General features: G+C 39.0%; 1 non-coding gene across 1 annotated transcript; it reads left to right on the top strand.

Moving 5' to 3' along the window:
• Window positions 1-1,714: 1,714 nt before the first annotated feature.
• LOC146442353 (U6 spliceosomal RNA) lies at window positions 1,715-1,822 on the top strand. The gene has a single exon (XR_014850498.1). It is a non-coding gene; the product is annotated as a U6 spliceosomal RNA (small nuclear RNA).
• Window positions 1,823-9,598: the final 7,776 nt, after the last annotated feature.

Below are 9,598 nucleotides of genomic sequence, written 5' to 3' on the forward strand. Positions count from 1 at the left end.
AAATAGTAAATGGAATAAAAGATTAAAGGGAATTAAACCTAACAATTAGTGTATCCAAATAGTTCACATCTTCTGATAAAAAAAATATTTCTGACCTCATTCTTACCTGAGAAGTTTAAAAGAATTAGTCGAGAAGGTCTCTGGACCACTATACTGAATTTTCTTTACCAAGTCTTGGGAAAGAAAGGATATTTAAAGGAATTGCTGACTTGCCAAAGCAATTGTAGCATTTAAAGAAAATGGCCCAGGAAATGATATAACGGTTATTCTGATACTAATCTTAGGGGAAAAAAATGGAAAACTGGACAAATCCAGCAGTCTATCAACAGGGAATTATATGCTAAAAATAAAGCTGTATCATTCAACGTAGTTTCAGAGAAAGTAGTTCTTGTCAAATTATCTTCTTTAGGTTTTTCTTTTATAAGATTATAGGTCTAGTTGACAAAGGTAGCTGTGCTGTCGCAGTGTAATTAAATTTCACCGAGGCATTTGACATACTACACATGACATTGTGTTTTAAAATCCTGCATTATATGTAATTAATAGAGCACAGATTACATGATTTAAAAGCCACTTGACTGATAGCACTCAAAATGCATGCATTAATGGAAAGGCATTAATTATCTGGGCCATTACTAACAAGACACTGCAAGACTCTTGGTCCTAAACCATTTTAAGCCCTTATTTGAAAATAATCTGGATTCCGGGTGCAGTTTGAAGGCGACACAAAATTGATGTGAAAAGCAATTGTTAGAGTGCAGAATCTCCTGGATAGGGGGCCTGACTTTGGCAGGAGTCTGAACACAGTGAAATGCCATGAACAGGAAGCAAAAGCTTGTTGCACAGAGGAGCTGCCAGCCCATGCCCTCAGGGAAAAGCACTTGTGCAGCTTTGGAAACAGGAAAAACGTATCCAAAATGGATGCAGAGGAGAAACCTAATCTTTGACATCAGGCAAAGTTTGTATGGGTGTCGAGGTGGTGCCAGAGTAAGCTCTGGAAAAGCGAGTGAAGAGGAATAGAGCTAAGGGGTTTATTTGTATCCTGTAGGGAGATTTGAGGGGCCAGAGCAGCTGTGGGGAGAGGAGGTTAGGGGGCAGTGAGATGGTATGTGGGCACTGCTGAACACTGGGTCCTGGTGTTAGCCCACTCCTTTTCACAACCCTCAAGCCCATTCCCCATCCTGCAGGTGTCTGACCATAGCTACTCACATCCAGCACCCTTCTGTGGCCACACTCAGCTCCTCACCGTGCACCCTGGAATGGACTGGAGGGCTGGCAGCCACCCCTGGGCCATGGCTTTCCCCTCTCTAAGGACTTTCTAGGGGAAACAAATTATGCAGGTCCTATGGCTAGAGATTAAACAGTACTAGTGGTCCTTTCTGGTTTCAAAATCCCTGAATCACCCCTTACTGCCTGGGTGGACTTTACTCCTAGGTTCAAGGTCTACTGGGAAAAAATTAGAGTTGATTTCTAATCTCTTAGCAAAACACAAATGACTCTGTAGGTCTGATAATCTTAATCTGATTACCATTGTGTTTCTTTGCCTGCTCAAATGGTATTTGGTGTTTCCCAAGGAAAAAGGACTGGACTCAGTAAAAACACATACGAACGTGTTCTAAATATATATGTTGCAATCCTATTTAATAGTTATTTGCAACGGCCAGTATCTCTATGCTTAAACTCTTCACAACACTGAAGGTGTTGATACAATTGCATATTACACTTAGGCAATACGTACACTAAAATTGGAACAATAGAGAAAAGATTAGCATGGCTCCTGGGCAAGGATGACACGCAGATTCATGAAGTTACAAAACTTTTTTTGCCCAGCAGGACTAGGAAAGTGATTGTCCCCCTGTACTAGGCAGTGGTGAGGCCACACCTTGAGTCCTGTGTCTGATTTTGGACCTCTCCCTACAAGAAGTACATTGAGGTGCTAGAACAAGACCAGAGAAGAGCTTTGTTCCCAAGACTTCCAGAGATGGTGAAAGTTCTGGAGCACAAGTCTGATGAGGAGCAGCTGAGGGAGCTGGGGGTGTTTAGCTTAGAGAAAAGGAGGCTCAGGGAGACCTTATCACTCTCTACAGCTCCCTGAAAGAAGGTTGTAGCTGGGGGAGGTCAGTCTCTTCTCCTAGGCAACAAGTGACAGGACAAGAGGACATGGCCTCAAGCTGCACCAGGGAAAGTTCAGGTTGGACATCAGGAAGCATGAGTTCACTGAAAGGGCTGCTCAGGGAGGTGGTGGAGTCACCATCCCTGGAAGTGTCCAAGAAAAGACTGGACATGACACTTAGTGCTGTGGTGTAGTTGACAAGGTGGCGATTAGTCAAAGGTGGGACTTGATGATCTCGGAGGTCTTTTCCAACCTTAATGATTCTATGATTTTATGACCTACTTAGTTTATGACTTTATATATCAGGAAGAATTTCAGGTTAGTATAATCTTTTTAAACATTACGGTATTTCTCCAACAGCTAATATTGAAAAAACTCCACCCCAAAAGCCTTTACTGGAGTTTCATTTAGTGCATAGAGCAATTTGTTAACTGTTCCATGCCATAATAAATCCTCAGACCTTTATTTTTCAAAATCTGAATTTCTGAACTTCTACATAACTTCTATATAAAGTATTTTTATAATGGGCCAAATTAAGTGAAAATCCTTTGTGCAAGGGGCATAATGTTTGGATTTAAAAAATCCATGTGAGACTTGAATTTGTTGGTTAGAACCCAATACTAATTAAAATTAGAGAAAATCCAACAGACCTTTGATAATTACATCAAAAGTTCACATTCATTTGATGTGGATTGTCTATATTTCATTGTTACTCTCTTAAAAGATTATTTATGTACAAAGAGTTAGTAAAGAGTATTAATATTTAAAAAGTGGAACTATAAGGGCAAAAACTGATTCAGCATATGATTTAATTTATTAAATGTTCGCTTTATTCTGCTCAAAACCATGACTTGTGACATTATTTTTTGCATAAAGAGTGATCTACAAAGATTCTTAATAAAATATATTTCTAGTGGAACAAGAAGTTTAGCTGGTTTACTGGGGACTGATTCAACAGCATTTGCTTAACAAGCTGGGCATTAAGGAACCACATCAGTCATATTTTCATTCCAAATTTGCCACTGGTTTACTGAGCAGAGTTCCTCAGAGGAAAAAATCTGATTTCATAAAAGATCACACACACCAGCCCTAACAATCTGAGATGTTGTACTGAAAGTTGTCTGGAAATACGGCATATTTTATGCAACTAAGTGCAAAGTGCTTTCCTCACAGCTGAGCACATGGAAGGCACAGCAGTATTATAAAAGGGAGAGATTACCAAAGATGTCTAGACATGGAGAAAGTATGACCTCTGCTAGAACATTCTGGTATTTACTTTTCCTTTCTAGAGAGAGATATACACTACTTCATGATTTCAGTATGCAAGGCAGCAAGGCTTCTGAGCAGTTCGGCAAAAATCCTCAGTTGACTACAGGCTGGGGAAAATAAAAAAGAAAGGACTGGAATGAAAATCATCTCAGAGACAAATAGGAAGCAGAGTGAGTGCAGCTACTTTTCATTCCATCATGCAGACCATGTTTATTGCATTTTAAAGGTATCCATATTAGAAAAACCAACTCAACAAAACCAACCCCCAAACCACACAAACATTATAAAGTTCCAAATATTTAGGAAGCATTTAAATGGCAGTTGTCTGTGTAGCCTTACTGCAGAGTCTGTACACAGCAGAGAGACTTTGTCTCAAACATTCCCATTCTTCCTCTCTGCTCTCATGAGACCCCACCTAGAGTACATCCAGGTCTGGGGTCTCCACAAAGGAAGGACAGGGACCTGTTGGAGCAAGTCCAGAGGAGGCCACAGAGATGATCACAGGGTTGGAGGTTGGAGCACCTCCTACAAAGATGGGCTGTGAGATTTGAGGTTGTTTGGCCTGGAAAAGAGAAGGCTCCAAAGAGACCTTGCAGCAGATTTCCAGTAGCTAAAGGGGCTGCAGGAGAGCTGTAGAGGGACTTTTGACAAGGACTAGTGACAGGGGGGATGGCTTTAAGTGTAAAGAGAGTAGGTTTAGATTGGACATAAGGAAGAAATCCCTGCAAGGGTGGTGAGACATCAGAACAGGATACCCAGAGACATTGTGGATGCCCCATCCCTTGAGGTGTTCAAGCCCCAGGATGGGGCTCTGAGTAATCTAGCTTAGTGGAAGGTGTCCCTGCCCATGGTAGGAGGGTTGGAACTAAATAATCCCTAAAGTCCCTTCCAACACAAACAATTCTGTGATTCTATTATATATAGGTAACAATGGATTTTTTACTTAATCTTGGGTTCAGGATCCCAGTTTGTCTTTCTTACATATTTCAATCTCTTACTATATTTAATTATTTTATATATTTTTAATGGAACTCCTTAAATATTATCTTATTGCACAGATCTGAAGTAGTGCATGGTTTTTGCTCTTCTGCTTTGAAGTCTAATGATGGCATTGAGAGACTTCTATTGAAAGACACATTGACACCTTGTTTACGCACAAGAAATTATCGGTAAAGATTCTTACTTTAATTAAGTAATACATTTAGCTTGCTGGCTGATCATTTAACATTTGTAACAGCTCAGTTCAACGTATGTATCACATCAGTTCTGCTTGTGGTTATGTTTGTTGAGCCCACACACAAAAGGAGTATCCCAGACTGTGAGTTAGGTAGTAAGAAATGCAAAATTGCTGACTCACCACCCTTGCAAAATACAGTGTATGCAACCAAGCAACACAAAAAACCTCTGTGTATTTTCTACACTGCAAACTCTTGTCCACCCAAGCAAACCCAGCTGCATGAACCAGTCTGGCTGTAGAAGCTTCAGGTAGCCCTGAGCTTAACTTAGAAGAATGAATTCCTTGTGCTGCTGCAGAATTGTTCCTGGTGCCTGAACTGCTCAGTTATCTCTAAAGCACACACTTACCCACAGTAAACATGCCCACAGTGTCAAAGACTGCAGTAGAACCCGTCTTGGTTTTACTTGGGCAACCATTGTTTTGTTTTGAATCCCACAGTGTTTTTGTTTTGATCACACACCTTGAACTTCTGCAACGAGGAGGGGAAGAGGTCTATAAAACTTTGTTTACAATACAGCTCCATTCAATATACCATCCTGATTGAGTCCCAGGCTCAGAGCTTTTTATGAGTGAGGCAAGCGCACTGGTGGGGAAAAAATATTGAATGTATACAGGTAATTAGAGCCTGCATCACTGCTTACACTAAGGGCTGGTGGAGGCAAGAACCCAGGCTAATGTTCTTTTAATGTGTTATCTTCAAATGTAGTGCCTTGGAGGGTTATGTATGTCTATATAAACAAAGCAAAAGCCAGAAAAGCCAGAGTATGAACGGACAATAGTGTACTCCTTAGGGTGGCAAAAGGCAGGCAGTATAGTTTGTTTTCATGATGTGTGATTCCCAGGAGCTATAGCAGTTTTCAGCAGGGAAAACCTACCAGAGAAATCCTCTTGGCTGCAGATTACAAGATCTCTAAGCAGCTCTCTAGGAGCAGAGAAGGGTTATTAAAAAGAGATCACTTCCAGGCTGTGACAAACTTCTTGGCACAAGCTAAAGGTGACTTTTCAGAGGTTTAGAACTAGTTTGATAAGATTTTCAGAAGGTTATCATTAAGCACCTCTTCAGCACTGCAGCTAAGCTTTTCTCAACCAACAGGTTCTTGAGCCAGCCTTTGAATGTGCCAAAACTTAGCAAAGGAGCTGGTAGTTTACACTTCAATAATCAGCATAACAATATAACCTCTTAATCATAGTCCCAAAGATGGTTGAAGTTTTCCAGGAAAACAACTTCGTGTGCATACTAGATATCTGAAATGAAAAACTCTACCCTAAAAGCTACAAAGCTAGCTGAAAGTGAGCAGTTCATAATTAGAATGGTTTTGGTCCAATACAGCAAAGTAATCTCATTAGATCAGATTTGAAAATTCAGTTCAGTGAAGCTGTGTTTTGCTTTAGTACAATGCAACTATTTTAATTACAATCTAGTCAGGAAAATGTCTCTTCTCAGGATAGTAACTAATCAGTATATAACTGTGAAAGAAAGAGGAAAAAAAATCCCTCTTCTTTGAGCCACAGATGCGCAAATCTGACATTTTTTTTGGGTAAGGTTCTGTGTAGAGGGGTTAGCAATTATGCTTAAAAATCTAAATTTTACCTCAACCTGTAAAGGGGTATTTAAAGGGCAATTTTGAATAATTAGGAAGATCAGTGCCTAGCCTCCTGAACTGGAAAGTATTTAAAAATAAACTACTGACAATTCTGCTCATGCAAGTTCGTGTAACTCACTTATTTGTTGCTGCATGAGAGACAATCGATGAGAAGGAGATAGGTGGAAAATAAGGATCTCAATACAATAGAAATGAGGAAAGATACTAATGTCTCCCTCAAATATGTATGTTTATCTTTGATATTAGTGTGATTTCCATTTGTGCATGATAAAAAGATCAATATTAGAATTCTAAGGGTTAAATGTTGACATGGCTTCCTTTTTTACACTCACACTTAACTGTGGGAACAGTTTCGTAAAGCATGTTATTTGATAACAAACAGAAATTTAACTAACAGATTAACAGGTACATTAATGTATGTAGATGTTGACATATCCACATTTGCACCCATAATTACTTGCAGATGTGGACTATGGATACAAAAATGGCTGTATTTTAGATACCACTCTTCAAGTCTACAGCATATTTTTATTCTCAAGTGATTTTGGCATGAGGTTTTTTAAAACACTCAGATTCCAGTTGGGTTTGTGCCCCTAACTCAGGCAGATGTTTTTTGATATTTCACCTTGAAAGCACACTTGGAGTTGTCACTTTTTGAATGTACACAAGAATACTATCTGCGTTTTCAAATTAACACATCTCAGCCTTTGACTTTTTTATCTACAGGAAGGTTATTTTGAGATGTTTCTTCCTACACTTAGAGGTTTTTCTCCCTTACTTTGCCCCCCTTGGAGCTCTTCAACTCCTCTGTCTAATCACAGAGTGTTCTTCATGGTGCTCCTGTTACATGCAAAGCAAGAACAAGCAAACAAAGGCTGTGTGGGTACATCATCAAACTTCTTGTACATTGGTGAGAAAAAATAAAGAATTATTAATTCACTACACTGAGAAACTCAAGAATCAGGAGAGAAGCAGGAAGGTAAAGTCCTCCAAATTCTGTCCTGTAAATTAGGATCAAAGAGAAGGTCCATGGTAGAGAAGACAACAGAGTAATAATGGTGACAGTGCTTACAAGTGCTGCAATGTTTTCACAATGGTTCTGAACCAACACCACAAAAATGGGGATTTTATGGCCTCATGAAATGGCACAGAGACTTCCTACAGTTATAAATAAATCTGCTTATTCATTCAACGGTGGCCCATTGTATTTCTAACAGATCTCTGATTAGAAAGCCAGGATAACAGTCTCTGCTTAAGAATTGAGGTGCCTAAAAGCCTTCTTCATGCCTCTGAAAACAGGCCAGCTTTCACTCTGGTGCTCCCTTTACCAGAAGCATCACTGGAAATCTCAGGAGTGTCTTGGCAAAGCTGACCGTGGCTGCCTGTGGCCATTGGGTAAGGTGATTTCTGTGTACAGCTGTAAAGCCTCAGATGCCAGATTAAAGAAACCAATACTGAATGATAACTCCTAAATGTCTCAGACTATCTACCATAATTTCTGTCCTTTCATCCCTTCTGCTTACCTTCTGGCAACAAGCCCAAACAGATTAGATCTGCACCCAATTGGCCACCAAATGATAGAACCTGACAGAGCCACATGGGCCACAGATTAACTCAGAAAGTTGTTTTCCTAAAAGAGCCACAGGAATTGGGTGCAAAGGAAACTGCTGTCATTATTGATATCCTTCCTTTCCATCATCACTGAAATGGCTGAGAGCTTGATCTCTTTTTGTAATATGGTGTAACATTAGGGGCAATTTTCACAAAAAAAGAATACAGAATCATGATATGAGAAACTTTGGGATAATGCCAATGCTTCCTGGGAAAGACAGAGCTTCAGATCGTAAGAGTATCTTTTATTGTGCATGTTGACAAGGTCCTAGGATTGCTGCAGAAGAGACACATCAAGGAATTCATCTCTGGTTTTTACATGCCAATTAAAGTTAGGATAGTGTCCTCAGCAGCTGAGTTTCCATGCTGCAATACTTCTGTTAGGATCAGAATCAAAGTAGGAAACCTGTTTTGAAGGACAGTGGTCTCAGACCATGGTCTAAATCCAAATGGACTCTGGAACTAGCCTCACACGGACGCTGAAACCCTTTCTCCTTTGCACAGGTGGCAGATGACATTCTGTACGTCCCTTTTAGTACAACAAACAGAAAGAAGAGAGGCATAAAAAAGCTAAAAATTAAAACCAAAATGCTTTAGCTCTGAGAGGAAAGATAAAAGCAGGAGAAAACAAAGTACAAATGGTAGATGTTAGTCATTTTGCTTACCACACAGTTGAAGATGTTGAGATATTATGGTGATAAGTATAGTAAAAGAATCCATCTAGAACAAGGGTGGACTTGTCCATGGAATTTTGGTGTTTCTACATTCAACCTTTTCAACATGCAATGCACTTGCACCTTCCACCATTGCAATTAGTTATTTAATTGGTATGTTATGAAAGTAACAAATGCTTATACATTATTTTGTGTTCCTCAGAGAGGGAGGATTTTGAGCTACACCCATTAGAGATTAAACCAAGTGTTATAGAAATAAAAATACCAAAGAACAGCAATTCCGAATGGAATATAGTTATTAAAGGAGACTCAATCTTTAAAACAAGGGAAAAGAAAAAAAAGAAGTTGAAACTCTAAATGCAGTGTGGAAGCTAAAGAAATAAGAGTAAAATAATATAAAAACTTGTTTGGGTCAGGACCATTTTGTGGAAGGATAGCAAAATAAATCTAGAATCAGAAAATAATGCAGAACCAGAACCTAATGGAAATAGTTTCTATCTATGTTATGATTTTGAAAAGCTGGTTGCAGAAAAGGAACCTAAATCAAGCAAATAGAAACCGATTTAAGATTTATCCATTTAAGATAAAATGATAAAAAAATCAGATATTCAACTAAGCATTTCAAATTCAAAAGGGCAAGCTATGATGAACTAATGGAAATGTTTAATAAAGCCCATTAAAGGTAGAATCCCAAGGGATCTGGCCATGGAAAAAACCTGGAATTTCAAAGTCAAAACTATTCAATCTTACAGAACATTTTACCTTAAACTAGAGAAAAAGTTGAAAGAACTCTCAAATAACCTACAAATGAAAGATGAAACTTTAGACTGTCAAAATAGATTCTATGTTTGGCCTGGAAGAAGATATTGAACTATATGGTATTTCCTTTTTGAGCCATATAAATTGAGACTAAAATGTACAAGGAAAGAAGTTGAGCAGCTTTGCAGTCAAGGTAACACAGAGATTAAAGATAATCTAGGTGTGGCCAAAAATGAAACAAATTTTGCCTCAGGTTTCAAAAAGGACAATTATGTTGATTTGGGAGGAAAAACAGAACGTTTCATGGCTGCTTTCATTTACACACCCTTGT

The sequence above is a fragment of the Lichenostomus cassidix genome, chromosome 2 (assembly GCF_008360975.1).
Source record: "Lichenostomus cassidix isolate B80296 chromosome 2, HeHo_3.0, whole genome shotgun sequence".
Lineage (NCBI taxonomy): Eukaryota > Metazoa > Chordata > Aves > Passeriformes > Meliphagidae > Lichenostomus > Lichenostomus cassidix.